The sequence below is a fragment of the Leptinotarsa decemlineata genome, unplaced genomic scaffold (genome assembly GCF_025532065.1).
Source record: "Leptinotarsa decemlineata unplaced genomic scaffold, Ldec_3_MD MMD2_tig00002974_RagTag_RagTag, whole genome shotgun sequence".
NCBI classification, from domain to species: domain Eukaryota; kingdom Metazoa; phylum Arthropoda; class Insecta; order Coleoptera; family Chrysomelidae; genus Leptinotarsa; species Leptinotarsa decemlineata.
The window spans coordinates 1,015,498-1,032,773 of NW_027412578.1; the positions used below are offsets into that span (position 1 = coordinate 1,015,498).

Consider the following 17,276-nt stretch of genomic DNA (forward strand, 5'->3'; position numbering starts at 1 on the left):
CTGAATCGAAATTTCTAGTCGAAAAGAAAACGCTGGAGTAAATTCCAATAACTTTTAACGATACATTTTGAAGTATACTTTCAAGTTCAGTTTATTTGGAGTTGAAAAGACTAACCAACTGGAAAGTCTATTGAAATCGTATTACCGAGAAGACCGAAACTTCAAAACTGGCGCAGAGGTGCAATTCACCGTTCAACGAGGTCGGTTTTAGGGGAATTCAATGGTGTTTGGGGAATAATAGTTTGATTTTTTCTTCGGAACGTTATATTCTGAATGAGTTGAAACTGAACTTGAAAGGGATATTTAGTTGATTTCAACAAAGATAACCAATATTGTTCATGAAGCATCTCTTTCAAAAATAGAAGCCAACCTTTTTCATTAAACTTCTGCAGCAGCTGAACATGCTGTCGAAAAGAATGCACAAAAAATTGTTTTCACAATTTCAACTGTGCTCATAGTCATACACACTTTCTTCATTTGTAGATATATTTTGTACAGAGGTATGTTAGGTTAGATTAGATCCAAAGTGAGTGTGTCTATACGACCCTCCACCGCAACTCGCAAGGGTTTATTGTGTCTCACACCTATTCACACTCGACACACACTGTCTTCCGACAGTCCAAGTCTCTGCATGTGATGATTCAAATGACAGTGACCTGTAAGAAGCCCTGTTTGACAACGTAGTTTATCCCTACTATAGTCCAACAACTGTTTGTTATCAAGTTTCGAAGGGTGAAAAACCGCATTGGAGTGAGCCAATCCTGGAAGATTCTGCCAGAAGTCCATAATTCTTCCTGCCATCCAGGTGTTCAGTCTTTGTTTGGCAAAGCCTAAAGCGATGCCAATAGTCCGATGAAGCTGCTCACAGCATCCTCCATTGCAAAGAAGTCAGCAGCCTCATTGCCTTCCAGGCCAATATGGCCAGGAATCCAGACCACAGGCAATCTGTTAAGTCTTCCTATCGAGGAGAGTCATTTTTGGCAATTCGCTACCAATTTAGACGTTGCTCGGTAGGAGCCAAAAGCTTCCAACGCCGCTTGACTATCCGAGAATATATTTATTGACTTGTGTATGAGGTTGGATCCTTCCAACCTCTCTGCACTTTAGTTTTGAGGACACATACTATCCATAAGAAGCAGTATACCCTCTGCAAGTAATTTTGACTGTAATTTGTTGAGTTCCATTCCAAACAGAAAACAATCATGTACCTATTGGTATTTGAATGTGAATGCTCCTCACACGAGCTAGAAGTATTTACACATGTGTTGTATACTATTCTGTTTCTACAACTTCAAAATAGAAATGAATTATTATCACAAACATTTCAAACTTCAATTTTCTTACCTATAATGATCGATCGATAATGAACATTTACACCAATGTTTGAGTCTTTTTTTATCTGACGATTTACTACACAATAGTAAATCTTTTTTTAATTTTTCAGCGGTATCGTTTTTAATTCATAAAGGGTTAAATGCACGACAGGAGTGAAGGAACGAGTAATCGCATTGCCGAACGTCACACCCATGCTCAATCTCTAAGGAGATGGGATAGAATCAAAGGATGCAGTCTTGCCAGGATCACACTGGGCGACCCTGGGAAGCTGGATCCGAAGAAATATTTGGCTAAGGCCAACAGTAGGATATCTGACTGGCCCCTGTCAACTAAAGAAATGCCTCCATAATATGCGGCTAGTGAACACACCTCTATGCAGGATGTGTCAACAGGAAGATGAAACTGTCAGGCATGTCCTATGCGAGTGTCCGGAGTTATCGTCAATAAGAGAGTGTGTGTTCGGCGAGTCTCGGCCTACACCTGTCGATATAAAGGAGATGTCTTCCAGTAAACTACCCACCTTCCTGGAAAGGACAGGATAGACGATGACCTAGTGGACAACTCCTCGGGAGGATATACAATGGGTCACATGTGGCCTAAGTGCTGTGGGCCAACACTTACCCTCCCTACTCTACATATACAGATCTCTCGATTTACTTTTGATTTGAAACATCAGATGGAGAAACTGAATACACAATAGTGAAGCTCTTTTGAATTTTTTGCGGCATCGTTTTTCATTCATAAAGTTCTCAAATATCTTTCTGGTCTTTCTTTGAGGTCAACACATCTGCTCCAGACTCAACGGAAAGGGAAGTAGACTATCGAAATGAATGTCCTGTATGTTTTTCGGAATTCGACAACTTCAAAAATTTTGCAATATATCTAGGAGCTTGTTCGATTTCATTGATCATCACAACTTGGTTAGAACATCTGCTGAATCCACAAACTGAAAGCGCCAGTACCAGTACATTAAAATAATGATAAGGACACAAACACTATTCAAAAAACACTCCTACTTGTTGGATTCACCAGGAAGCTAGTTGTTGTGACTGGATAATATTCACTCAGTAGTAATATAGGGTGTTAATTTGAAAACTTCCCACACTTAATATCTTCCTTGCAGTAAATAATATGAGGAATGGAAAAACAGTTCACTTTTATAATGAAGGAAGACACTTTCAAAGAATATTTGTAGCCCTCGTGGTTCAACCTCCAAGGAGGGGTAGATGTTACCCTTAGAATCTTAAATCGGAAGGGGTGTCAAGTGGCACATCATTTTGATTCACGTACAATTGTGCTTCTAATGATTAATGATTCTAATGATTCAATTTGCGAGAGAAAGATATTTCATACATAAAATCTACTTACGCTCATCTTATAAACTGTTCGAAATATCCTTGTTGAAATGTCGGTACCACCTAATATTCTTACCAGTTCTGATCTAACCGTGCAACTTAGTATATGCGTACTAATAATTGCTTCTTTCAGTTCAGAACGCTTTTTTCGAAAATTCTTATCAAAAAATAATAAGTCAGGGTACCATTGGAAGCAGAACTGAACGCTAATCAAAATGATGTGGCACTTGATCCCTCCTTCTCATTTAAAATTCTGAGGTTAACATCTACCCCTCCGAGAGGGTTGAGCTACGAGGGCTATAAAAAGTCCTTGAAAGTGTCCCCCTTGACAATAAAATTGACCCGTTTCTTCGATTCTCCATATTGTTTACTGGAAGGAACATATTAAGAGTGCGAAGTTTTCAAATTGACACCTTGTATTCTTTTCTTCAAACTAACGTGTCAGATCTTAAAAGACCACAGTGAGGTTGAATCTCAATGATATCGTTCAATAAAGCTATACAGTGTGTAACAACGAAAACTTCACAGAACCGTTTTTGAAGATAAAAAGTAAGATTTTTAAAAAAAGCTCGGGCACGTCGATTTCTAATTAAAGGGGGACACCTTTCAGACTGATCAGATTTTTTGTAGTACGCACCCCCTCGGAGGGGTGCGTCCGACGACCCTTATTTAGATAGGGAAAGTAGGTCGACTGGCACCTTGTTTTAACGATCTTTCGAATACCGTTACATCTCTCTTAAAAGAAAATTTTTGTAACGATTAGTTTTCGAGATAATTTGAAGATTTAAAGGTATTTTTATTGAGTTCAACTCTTTTTAAAATAAATCAAATTGTTTTTAAGGTACAATTTACGATCAGAACTTTCATAAAAAAAATAAATTTTTGCTTTTTATGACAACCTGCTAATACGTGTCTATTTGGTTTCGTAAAAACGTAAGAACAATTTGTTTATTACGAGGAGATTTTTTCGGGTGATGGGGTTGGTTACCACCCTTACATTTTAGTTTGAGTGACACCTCCTTATGAAGGTTGCCTTTTGACGTGGATATTTTATGCTTCTGATAAAAAAGTGAATCATACTAAAAACTTACCTACACAACGAATACAACCTGCTGATTTCCTTGAATGCTGATGACACAGAAAAGTTTAAAAAACTGTTTAAGGGTTAATAAATCCGAATAATTGTTTTTAAAGCACGCACAAAAAAGTAACACCTAATAAGGGTAACTCACATAGGAAATTTAGAGTGAATGTTCAAAATGTGCGCCATTTTGCTCCATGCAACAGTAAAGATTTTTTTCGAATTTTGCTCTTACATTATTCAACATCTCAGGAGTTATAGATCGGCATTCATCAATAATTCTACAACGTAATTCATTCAAATTGCCTGGCTATGTAGCATAAACTTCAGACTTTAAATATCCCCACAAAAAATAGTTCAGTGGTGTTAAATCTGGTGATCGTGCAGGCCATTCAATTGGACCTCTTCTGCCAATCCATTGTCCTTCAAAATGATTATTCAAAAAATTTCGAACCTGCTGGGCATAATGGGGTGGTGCACTGTCTTGTTGAAAATGGATAAATTCATCTTGACATCTTGGATCCTGTTCGATTATTTCAACTATACGAGGTTGCATTGCCTCTTCAAGAAGTTGTAAATAAGAATCACCGGTTAAATTTCCATAAATGAAAAATTGACCTATAATATGATTGCCTAATATTACGGCCCAGACATTCTACTTCTGGGGATATTGGGTATGTATTTCTGCGTATTGTTTTGGGTTTTCATCCGACCAATAACGGCAATTGTGACGATTCACGCAACCATTTAAATTAAATGAGCTTTCGTCCGAAAAACAGATGTTAGAAAGCAGCTCGGGATTTTGCATTAATCCCTCACCCATGCCCTCACAAAATTACTGTCTTCGGTCAAAATCATCCTCATTGAATTCATCAACAAGTTTAATTTTGTAAGGATGGAATTTGTGGTTTTCAAGGATTCTCCATGCGCTCATATGGCTTATTCCGACCATTGCTGATAAACCTCTGGTACCTAACCTGGGATTGGCGATGAGTTGACCAATTACTCCAATCGCATCATCGTCATTCACTACCCTTCTCTGAACATTTCTTTTTTTATTCAAAACCGAACCTGTCTCCCTGAATTTTGTGACCAAATCCAGAACGTGATTTCTGCTTAGGTGTTTACTAGGGTTTTGCTCGTTAAATAAAATTGATGTTCTATTAGCATTTTGGTCGTTGCCAAAAAGTAAAGCAATAACTGAAACATTTTCAGCAGTAGTGTAAGGCATTTTTGAACAAATAACAATACACGACCCGTTTAAACAAAACAATCGAACGATGTACTAATGAAAACTGGAAGAAGAGGAGTGGGTATTGATTTTAACAAAGGGATTTTATTTAACAAAAAACTTATAAGAAGAACTGCTCGAAATGTTTTTTTATTTAGGCATACAAGTTACCGAGTTGTCTGTCTAATGTATTAATAACATGGCAATTTTAACTTCAAATTATCTCGAAAACTAATCGTTACAAAAATTTTCTTTTGAGAGAGTTGTGAAGGTATTCGAAAGACCTTTGAAACAAGGTGCCACTCGACCTACTTTCCCTATCTAAATAAGGATCGTCGGACGCACCCCTCCGAGGGGGTGCGTACTACAAATAATCTGATTAGTCTGAAAGGTGTCCCCCTTTAATTAGAAATCGAAGTGTCCAAGCTTTTTTTAAAAGTCTTACTTTTTATGTTCAAAAACGACTCTGTGAGGTTTTCGTTGTTACACACTGTATAATCGTACGTCATCCATAGCAGAATTACGCTATTTAACAGGTCAATATAATATTTTTCACTTCGAAATAATTCGTCGATTCCAAAACCTATAAACCCATCTATAAAAGTGAATTAATAAATAATTATATGAGGAGTAACATCTTGGAGAGGAGTAACATCTTGAATTCAATGCAACCCAAACGCATCTTTGAAACTTATCAGTTCCCAAACGATGAGATGACCAACAATTACTGCATATTACTACTGAGTACTATACTTATGTGAGAAAACTTAAAAAAAGCATTTGTTTGATTCAAAGTCTTCCCAGAGACTTTTATCGTCGCAGTCAATTCATATATTAAAAAGTTGAAGAAACTTTTTATTTGTCAAAGTAACTTGAGAGTTTACGCCGTTTTCGACTTCTCACGTTAACTCTCTTCTTCAACAGAAAATATCACTACAAAAATAGCACTTCGTATAACTAATCATATTCGTGTATAGTGTGTTATGGATCCTTTCACTGAGTAGAGTCAAATATTGTAATATTCTCAACTCCAAAAGTTTCTCAAAGACAACAGAAAATAACGTTCATTTTGAAGAAATCATCACGTAAATTCGAAATAAAATCGTAGCTGAACTTCAGCGAAATCGAAAATTTCTCCATCCTAATGGGGCCTCGAATGATCTCTATAATAATTTTCAGAACAGCCAAACCTGAACTAATGATGTCGACTGAGTGTATGTTTTTCAGATTAAAAAGTGGAAAAATGCAGATCTAATTTCACAATTCAACAAACAGAAAATATTGTGTAACCTGATTTCACAATTTATTTTATATTTCATCCATCTTATGTACGTGGGATTTGATATTCAATTATTTTCATGGCATCACATCAATTTTAGTATACTAACGACGATCCAATAAGAGGTACAAACGTCGTAATTAGATGAATTTGATTTCTGCTCTCTAACCTCTACATGTCAAAATAGTCTGGTCAAATCAGACTAAAAAATAAGATTGGAGGTACATAAATTAACAACAAGCTGCAAATGCGTGTAACTGTTCAAAACATAGTTAGAAATAAAAACTTGAAATTCCGAATGATTGCGATACCTGGAAAAAAAATTATTCGAGGTCAAAGATAAAAAATTTCGAAAAAAATTGGTTTATCGCGATTTTCAGGAAAACGGTAAGTTTTATCATAAAAAAACCTCAAAATTGTATATCATAAAATTCTCTACAAAAAATGTATCCATACTTTTTTTTCTTAGAGCCACCGTTTCTGAGATACGACGAGTCAAAAAGTTGTAAAAGTTGTAATTGTCATTATATGCATAAGTATGCCACGTATATACATCTCTGAAGTTGTAATTTAAGTAAAAATATGTTTCTATTGGTATACATAAGTATAAGTACCTATAAGAATATCAGGTATAATGAAATCCAGTCCCTTAATTTGTACGCTAGCCAACATCTGTCTCCCTGTTCAAGTGTGTGCGTGGCTATTTCGTGCTGTTTTGAGTTTTATAATAAAAATGTCCGAATATTGTTCTATTTGCGAAAAACTTTTAAGTGAAAGTAAAATTTTTACTATTGAACGTGGTATGAAGACATTTAATCAATGCAAGTATCGAAAGAGCAGATGACTTTTCAGAATATCTGAAAAGTCAGAAATCTGTGACAATACGTGAAGATTGTCGTAGAAATTATACTCGGAAGTGTTCTATTGCTGCAGCTAAAAGACAACGTGACGAACAAGAAGCCAGTACATCAACAGTAGATCCTCCTCGTAAAAGATCACGTGTAAGTGATTCAGCTTTTTGTTTTACAAATGTTGAATGTTGAATGAAGAGCATGAGAGAAGAAAATCCTTGGATTCTCGCCGTCGAATTAATGATGATTGCACGAGAAATATTAAAGCTGCAAGTAATTCGACTCAACAAGAAATTATCACCAACGGGATTCAGTTTCTTTTTTCTATGTACAAATCTCCGAAAAAAACCACCTGCTTAGATAAGTTAGTATCGATATGCATGTTTCGTAAAAAACACTAAAAATAAGAAACAGGTGCAATTAGCTTGTCTTCCTCCAACCTCAGTTACTGTTCATCAACATCTTTTCCGGATATATTACCAAGTTCAAGTGTGGCTTGGTTATCAGCTAGACCCAAAAGACTGGGGTTGGAAGTTGGTCGACAATGCATTAGAACCTATTCAGACTTCACTCCCACCTGCGCCGGAAAAACTGCTGAACACAATTTTTCACAACTGTGAAAAGGGATGCAGCGCTAGATGTGATTGTAAATAAGTTGGACTGTTGTGGTCTCTGGCATGTACACATTGTCAAGGCCAGTCATGTTCTAATGCTGAATCACCAATAGTGGAGGATTCATTTGATACCAACGGGGAAACATGCGATACATCACTCTTGACGCAGTTTACCTACACCCAGGATGAACATCAAGAAGAAGAAGAAGATCAAGAAGAAGAAGAAGATCAAAAAGAAGAAGAAGATCAAGAAGAAGAAGAAGACCGAGAAGAAGAACGACAAGAAGAAGTATTAGAAGGTTATAACTCAGATGAATACATTTTTAAATTTTTTTAATTTCAATCGCTTTTATAATTTCCAACCCTTCCTAATATATTTTATTATGCAAGTTTTCAATTTGACATTATCACAACAGACATGTGGAATAGGCTTACTGGGGAAACCACGTTAAAAAAAACGCGCTAAGTACACTACCTCTTAGGTGGCGTGGAAACGTGTGCATATAATGACGATTACAACTTTTACAACTTTTTGACCCGTCGTATCTCAGAAACGGTGGCTCTAAGAAAAAAAGTGTTGACCCATTTTTTATAGATAATTTTATGGTCTACAATTTTTATTGAATGTTATTTCATGATAAAACTCACCGTTTTCCTGAAAATCGCGAAAAACCAATTTTTTCGAGATTTTTGACCTTTGACCTCGAATAATATTTTTTTCCAGGCATCGCAATCATTCCGAATTTCCAAATCTCATTTTTAACTATGTTTTGAACAATTACACGCGTTTGCAGCTTGTTGTAAATTTATGTACCTTCCAATGTCTAGATTGACCGGATTAAAAGGGACAATATATTCATAACAAGTAAACGTCCACACTTTTCAAAATAAAACTTTATAATACCTATTGGGTCGACCAGAAAATTTAAAGTTGCCACTTTATGACAATCATTTGTTTTTATCTGGCTTTCATCTTCAACATATCACATTTTGGAGCAAAGTGTAGTTCAATCTAAAAATATAATAAGTTTCTGAGTTCTCAAGAAAGAAGGAAAGTAATGTTTTGAATACGGCGCATTATTTTCAGGGTGACCTATAAGAATAATGCGCAATAGGACAACATATGGTTAGGTAGCTTGAATATACATAAATATTTTAAAAGAAATATACAGAAATGTATCATATGATCAATAAGATCGGAATTCTATCATCTAACAGTGTGATATGCACCTACGCCTAAGCAAATTTGGCCGACCTCAATAGTAATGTTGAGCATAATACTAGTTTATAAAGGCAGACCGTTGAAAAACAATGAATTTTCGTTCGAATTTTCAACGACAGCCCAGTGTAATTGAAATCAAAAACTTTTCTCGAAGTAATTACGACTCCACGCAATCTCACCCTTTTAATTAGCTAATTATATTCTCAAATAGAAAGTTTCACACTCAAAATAGCACTCAGCATAACTGTTTACTTTCGTGACTGATATGTTACGGACCCTCCCTCTATGATTTCTAACACATCATAATACTTCCAACTCCAAAAGTTTTTTCAAGACAACACATTTTTGGAAAATAATATTCATAGCGATTTTCGTATATTCAAAACAAAGTCCTACCTTGACTTCAGCAAAATCGGAAATTCTTTCGTCCATATGGGACCACCGACCGATTTTCAAAATAATGTCTCGGATGCAGAGAATCCCGCGGCTGACCGATATGAGCTTTTTGCAGCAAAGCCTGAGAGACACTGACGATGTCGACTGAGTTTACGCTACCCTTCATCCACGCTGCTTAGCAACAGAACCACGCCTACCTCGAAGATCTCTGGATTCCCACTTTGACAGATATTGGTGATGTTGTATGCTGACGAGAATCAGTCCAGGATGATAATTGAAAATTTATTGGCCGGGTCGGGATTAATTTGCGGGAGAAATTATCGCGCGTGAGAAGAATTAACAGAGAGATTACAGAGTGTGGAGCTCAGCTGGGTTTATGGTTGAAATTTAGAAATATCAATCCGTTGTAAGGCAAGATTATTTCTATGTTAATATTCAACCAGTTGCTTACTGGACGATCCAATGAAAACACTTTTTCTACACCAGAACTAAAACGCTTTTCGCTAACCAGGTTAGCATCTTCAAGAGATGACACAAACTAATTCCTCACAAATAAGTTATAGCCATAAAGGAGGATTATTGATTGAGTTCTAATTGCTCAGCAGAACAAAATAATTCCTGCCAGCTTCTGTAGATGACCCTGACTTCCTGGAGAATATCGCATCGGAAAGGGGTTCCTCCGAAAAAGGGTGCGCATTGCTTACAGTTGGTGCCAAAATGAACAGCAAACTGTCATGGTCTCCTTCACCAAGAATATGGATGGTTCAATATCACTTTTCCTTCAATGTGAGGTTATTTCATTTGTAACGGAGGTGAAATATCTATCTACAACTCATCTAGAACTCACCAGGAACGCTCACTTGGAAAAATTTTTATACAAAGTCAGACTGCCCTATATACATGTCGAAGGAGTTTTGATAAATTTCAGGGGTCAAGCTCTGAAACAATCCATTGTATGTATGTGATTATGTCTTGATTGTCATACAAAAGATCACGTATGAAGCAATCGCCTGGTGGTCGGAAACTCGACATTAAACGATTAAGGTTTCCCATGCTATTTTTCTGCCATCATCAGGTTACTTTCTTGACTCACCTTTTCTCGATATTTTTCTGGAAAAAATCTACAAACAGAATTCTATATTTTGCAAATTGCACAAAATAGACTAGCTGACAATGAAAGTCACAAGCAACCATCAATTGCCATATACAGTCCTATAATCGAACAGGGAGGTTGTAATCGCCGAGAAGAAGGAAATTTTGAGAGCAGATAGCTGTTGGTTCATAGATGAGTTAATAACACCACCAGGTTCTGACGGAGGTGTATATAGTGGCAGATCCATGATCGAGATACTAGTCCAACTACGAACCTATGCCATTTTGTGGTAAGTTTCCAAGGCATATTAGCTACGTTAGAAGTTTTCTGGACTACATAATCCCAGGTGTGAAATGAGTTTTCTTGAAACAATTTATTGAAGTCAGTTTCGTTTAAGTAACATACTCCTACGATAAGATTCTTTGCGTGAATTCCAGACTGATTCAATTTCATTATTCTGTCTTTGGGGTTGAAGTGAATAAGCAGTTGGAAACGATGCATTCATGTTCAATTTTCCAAATATGATGACCAACACAATTTCAATCTAAACTTTGAATCTTTGTCTTTCTGAAAGATTAGCGTACATTGGACACTCTAGCAATATGTGCTGCCTCAAATATATTACAAATTGGTTTCTGACTGCCAGTTATAAAGTATTAATGAGTTACTCTTGTGCGACCGAGACGAAGTCTGATGATGGCTAATTAATGAGTGTGCTTGTAATTTTGGTGATCGTATCGTTGGCATTTCATTTTTGAGAGACAATATATCAAGGTAACTGTATTTGGACTTGCCTAAAAGCACAATTGAATCCATGTTAACGAATATTTTTGAAAATGATCAAAATGTTCTGGAGAATAAGTTGATATTTCTACAAGTACTTCGGCAGTATTCAGATGGCCCCGACGATCACCAAACCTGTCTCCCCTAGATTCTTGACTTAAAATATTTATATCGCCAGATATAGTGATTTCATTTATGTATTAACTAAGGTGCATCACTTCACCGAAGTAATGTTGTAATAAAGAGATTTTATGGGTCCTTGAAATACTCAAAAACAGTAATTTCCATAACATGAATGCTTTATAAACGTTTTCTTTCCCGATCTACTCACTCCTGCAATAATGGAACTCAAAATACGATAGCCCGGAGTAATAAAATTATTCCTCGATATAGCGGTCTTCCATTTTTATTGGAATGCCTCTGCCTGTGTAGAGATAGGGACGATAACCGCTTAGAATTTTAAGTACGGCAGAATAAAGGAGCTGACTTGCCATTCGGTTCAATCAAAGGCACATTTTCCTAGTGGGTACTTAACATAAATTTAATCAATAACGCCCTCGTTATATCTCGTGGCGTCTTGAGAGAGAGAATATAGCCCAGATCGGTTTCCTAAAGCAATTATGATGATCAGAATTAGATTCATCCCTTATAGAGAACAATTTAAATAATTTTGATTGAAATCGTCGACAAATGGTATTGATTTGAAGTGATTCAGCTGTACGTCTCAGATGAAGTTGAACATCTGTTCTAATAGTCCCATCAAATATTACCGTTGGGGTAATCATTGTTTCAATTTCCTTTAAATACCGCAAACTTAGCCGCATATCTCGTGATAATTTGTCTACAATAGTAAGTTGCAAGTACTGCAAAACAATAAAGTATTCTAACCGTTATTTTCAAGCGAGTATTTGATGTGACGTCTACATACGTACATTAAATTAATTTTTTTATTCATGACTGCAATTGAAATTTGCAAATGATATATAACTTAAAACAATAATCTCAAGCCACATGATGATAACTGGCAAACTTCCATGCGAAAAGAGTCAATTTTACGTAATGGGCTCAAACTTTATAATAACATTCCTGAAGATGTCAAGACCCATTTAGGACCATTTCACATCAAAATTCAAAGAGTTCATTTCCGATATTTCATTTCCTTTGTATTTTCATATTTGTCATTTAAAGTGCCCAAATAGCTTTCCGGTCTGGGTAACAGTTTGTTATAAATGTTTGATTATACTTAATCATCAATAAAATGGATCATCATTATCATTATGAAATATACAAAATGGACAAATGATACAGAGTTTTCATCAGGAAATCTTCCATATTTCAAAAAAACCCAGGTACTTGTCGATTTTCAATTGGAAGGGTCACTCTTTTCGTAGTTACAAATACAATATATTTACTGAATATATAAAAGATCATGTTGTGACTCATAAGCACAATCTACACATACTTGCATGCAACAACCACTCCCCACGATGTGGGAAGTGGTTGTTGGTTGGGCCTAGAATCATGTGCTCTGAGCATGCATAGTGAGCCTAGAATGACAGCCTTCTGCATCTGTCCGGTAAAGATTTCTGCCTCAGTGCGGCAAGTCGGTATGCTTTTGAGATTCGAGAGGGCATTATTCTACCAAGGACTCCTATAATCTCCCTCTCATAGAAGGATATTATATTATATATAGGATATATAATCTCCCTCTATAATCTCAAGAACTCCAAACGGAGTTCAAAGAGGACATCTCGATATGTTATTCGTTTTTTTCCTATTTTTGTACGATATTCGTCTCGCTTGGAGCTAAAAACTCCACGACAAAAACGTCCTGTTCTGGTGATCGAGAAGGACTACATCAGGCTTATTAGCTCATGTGAGCCTGAGGGTGGGGTATGGATAGTTCCAATGAATTCGGCCTTCTCATTCCCCCGGAGTGTAGGGCAACTCCGGTGTCTCGTCAATACCGTAAGAGTGCTGTAGGTGATAATAAAGTCGCGTTATGTCGATAGATAAAGGCCCACACCCATTCTTCAATGATATTGAAGAAGACCTCATAAATTGGCTAATCCTCCAGAGTCAACGGCCTCCCTGTTCTCGGGGGAAGTACAACCATGAAAGGGCCGATTCGGGATGCAAACTCTTGAAGAGATGCATCATTTTTCTGATCTTCACGTCGAGTTGATACAGCTCCTGCCGAGTCAACTTCACTTCTCCAAACGAGTAGAGTGAGATTGGAACGGCAAGCATATTTATTGCAGCAGAGGTGGAGAATGCTTCCGTATACGAGCTGTAATCCCAGCATTGTCTTTTATTGAGACTGAACTTTGCACATTTGATCTCCACAAACTTTATTTGAAAAATATATAACAACATATTTTGCTAGCACACTAGCTTTATCAAGTGATTTGAATCGCGAGGTGTAGTTTTTGAAATTCCTATAGATCTTCATCAAGTAACGGCCGAATCAATCAGAAAACTATTGTAATTATTTCATCTTGAAAGGGGGTCGTGGTCAGGCCCTATAACTGCAACTTCGACAAATTTGGAAGGCGTGATAATGCGTTGATTTTAACGCACAACTTCATAGAAAGGCCGTTGAGACCTATGAAGAAACAACAATCTGCAAAAAGAAAGAAGAAGTACGGGCCACCAGAACATGGTATCCAGTACTCAAAAAGGTTACCACCCTCTGAAATTATAAATATGAGTGAACACTTAGCTCGACACTCTCGGCAGTCAGTCATTGCTGAATCTTGGATATATTCGTATAACCTTTGTGCCTGCATTCAAAACCCATACCACTGATGATATCTGAACTAATGAAATCATACAAGAAAATGACATTTTCGTTAGTGACATATGTATAATCAAAAGGCAACAGACATAGTAAGACCATGAGGAAATCAACTTGATACGCCTCTGGACTTCTCCCCCATCGAAGATGTGTTTTCGAAACCTAATAACTCCTACAAAGACAAAACAAAGCTCCGATCAGTTTCAACACGCAATTGCCTGATCTGGATATGATTTGAATTGTATCCATTAGAGCCCGAGAAACAGAGAGATAATTGTTATCATGGAAATGGAGAATCAATTAGAGACAGTTATATCAATTCATGTACTACGTGAATTGTACCAGGGGTTCTCATTATTGTACGGGCATTTTCGAAGGCTGAGATCAATTAAGTTTGCCCCGAACGTTTTGATGTATGTAGGAACATCAAATGTTCCCATTGATGTCTGTGGAGTATATTTCATCACTTCCTATACCTGTGTTTTATCTTCGTATAGGTTCTTATTTGGATTAAGGTTGTATGTCTAATCGAATTCTAGCAATTTTATTAAATAATTCACAATGACAATTGAGCACTATACAACATGCAGCTACATTGATTTTGAGACAGATCTAGTCACACTCGTTCATTAGTTGTGATATGACATGGTCTTGAGTGTGACCTTGTGACCTTCGACCTTGAAGGATGATCTTGACCTATCATTACACACGGCGTGACCTTTCGGTGTGTTTTCCCCACATGACTCGTACCGCCTTGAGTATCACCTTGTGCAGTTTAATCTTGACGGTTGACCTTGAACGTGTGGAGATTTATCATCCGTGACGTTCTCGCATGATCTTGAGTTTGACCTTGATTGACAAAATGGTTTAGACTTTCACGGCTGAGGTTTTCAGTGACATTGCTTTTCGAGTTTGAAAGCCGTGAATTTTTGGAATTTCTTCCTGACGTTTCGCTGGCGCGAGTGGCTAGCTTCTTCAGAGGTTTAACCATCATGGCTTGCTGTCCGATGACTAGCTTTTAGGCTTCGTAAAGCGTATTTTTGCCTTGTCAGGTAATCCGTTGTATTTGTACCTGCATTTGTACCTGTATTCGTACCTGCACTTGAACCTGGAACATTAACAATATTGCTGCCTGTTATCCTGCTCGTTATTCTCGAATTCCTTAAAATGGGGTTCCATATTTGATTGAGGTTCACCGCTTCTTCTTTTCGGTTGAAATTCTCCGTGTGTTTCTGGATCTCTATTGCCTCCCGTACCAGTCGGCTATGGTATCCCTGGTTGGGGGCAATTAGTTCTGTGTTTTCAAACAAGATTCTGTGGTCTCCTTCACTCAGTGCGTGTTCTGCCACAGCTGACTTGTCTGTTTGGCCTAGTCTGCAGTTCCTTTTATGCTCTTTTAGTCTTGTTCCCATGGATCGTTTGGTGGTTCCGATATATACCTTTTCACAAGTGCACGGTATGCGATAGACCCCTGCCGCTGATAATAGGTCTCTTTTGTCTTTAGCTGACCTGAGGCATGTTGTATTTTTCAAACCCACGAGGAAGATACGATCCAAACGATCCATGGGAACAAGACTTAAAGAGGATAAAAGGAACTGCAGACTAGGCCAAACAAACAAGTCTGCAAGATTGTTAATGTTCCAGGTTCAAGTGCAGGTACGAATACAGGTGCGAATGCAGGTACAAATACAGGTACAAATGCAGGTACAAATACAACGGATTACCTGACAAGGCATAAATACGCTTTACGAAGCCTAAAAAGTAGTCATCGGACAGCAAGCCATGATGGTTAAACCTGTGAAGAAGCTAGCCACTCGCGCCAGCGAAACGTCAGGAAGAAATTCCAAAAATCCACGGCTTTCAAACTCGAATAGCAATGACAGTGTTGACCTTGATTGTCGACCTTGAAAGATCATTCCGTCACATGATGTGACCTTGTGAAGTTTGACCTTGAATATTGACTTTGAATTGCGTATTATAATGGACAGTTTCATGAAAAACTTACCAGCTATCAATACAACATGTGTCATTGTGTGTCGACTTGGTCTCAAGACCCATCTACAAACTCTACTGACATTAGCCCCATACTCTTGCAAGAACTAGTGCTTACATTGATGTCTACTTCTACGTTGAGCAGTTCCAGAGTATATATGAGCATATAGTTGATCCAACATTTTCTTATAGTGTAGGGCATCATCCTGATAATTGGATATGATTTGATTTTTTTCTAAATTCATAGTGTAGTTAACAATTATGTTATTCCTATAATATTTTTTCAAGGTTTTTTTCCGTCAGTCTTTCCGAAAAAGGATTCGCGTCGATGACATAGTACCCATGATTCCGCAGTATCTCAAGCGGAAATTTACGCAATTGAATTGTGAGCGAAGATATTGAAAGAATCCAACCTCATACACAAGTCAATGAAAATATTCTCGGATAGTCAAGCGGCGTTGAAAGCTCTTGGCTCCTACCGAGCAACGTCTAAATTGGTAGAAAATTATCAAAAATGAATCTTCTTGAAAGGAAAACTTAACACATTGTTTCTAGTCTGGATTCTTGGTCATACTAGCCTGGAAGACAATTGGGCTGCTGACTCCCTTGCAAAGGAGTGTGCTGCAAGCAGCTCCATCGGACCAGAACCTGTCATTGGCGTCGCTTTACGCTTTGCCCAACACCTGGATGGCAAGAAGATTTATGAACTTCCGGCAAAATCTTCCAGGATTGTCTCAGTCCAAGGCGTTCATTCACCTTTCGAAGCTAGATACCAAACAGTTGTTGAACTACAGTACGGATAAACTACGATGTCTAACAGGCCTTCTTACAGGTCACTGTCATTTGACAGAGACATATGCAGAGACTCGGACTGTCGGAAGACAGTGTGTGTCGCCTCTATTTGGAAAATGATGAAACAGTAGAGCACATACTTTGTGCCTGCCCCGCTGGGGACCGAATCAGGTTTTTAGAGTTCGGCAGAGCCGTACTCTCAACATCTGACCTGAAAGACCACACAATACAAATTAATCAGCTTCGTTGAGAAGCTGGGTTTATTTGGTCGAGTGTGAATAGGTGTGAGCCAAAAGTGAGCCACAATAAACCCTTGCGGGTTGCGGTAGAGTGTCGAATAGACCCACTTACTTTGGACCCAACCTAACCCATGATTTCGCTTAAAGTGGATGGAAACAACCAATCCAATTTTGGTTTACGGATACCAAAATCTTCAGATCATTTTGGACAAGTAT

At 37.5% G+C, this 17,276-nt stretch overlaps 1 protein-coding gene across 2 annotated transcripts in view; it reads right to left on the reverse strand.

The window, feature by feature from the left end:
• LOC111504259 (A-type potassium channel modulatory protein KCNIP1) overlaps positions 1–17,276 on the reverse strand; it is a 463,024-nt gene that overhangs the window by 287,357 nt on the left and 158,391 nt on the right. The window contains exon 1 of one of the 2 annotated variants that reach the window (XM_074177250.1): positions 9,365–9,853. The exons of the other annotated variant lie outside the window; for it this stretch is intronic. The gene's annotated coding sequence lies outside the window, so the exon portion shown is untranslated. Of the gene's footprint in view, positions 1–9,364; positions 9,854–17,276 lie in introns of those variants that run through there. 2 annotated transcript variants of the gene reach the window in all.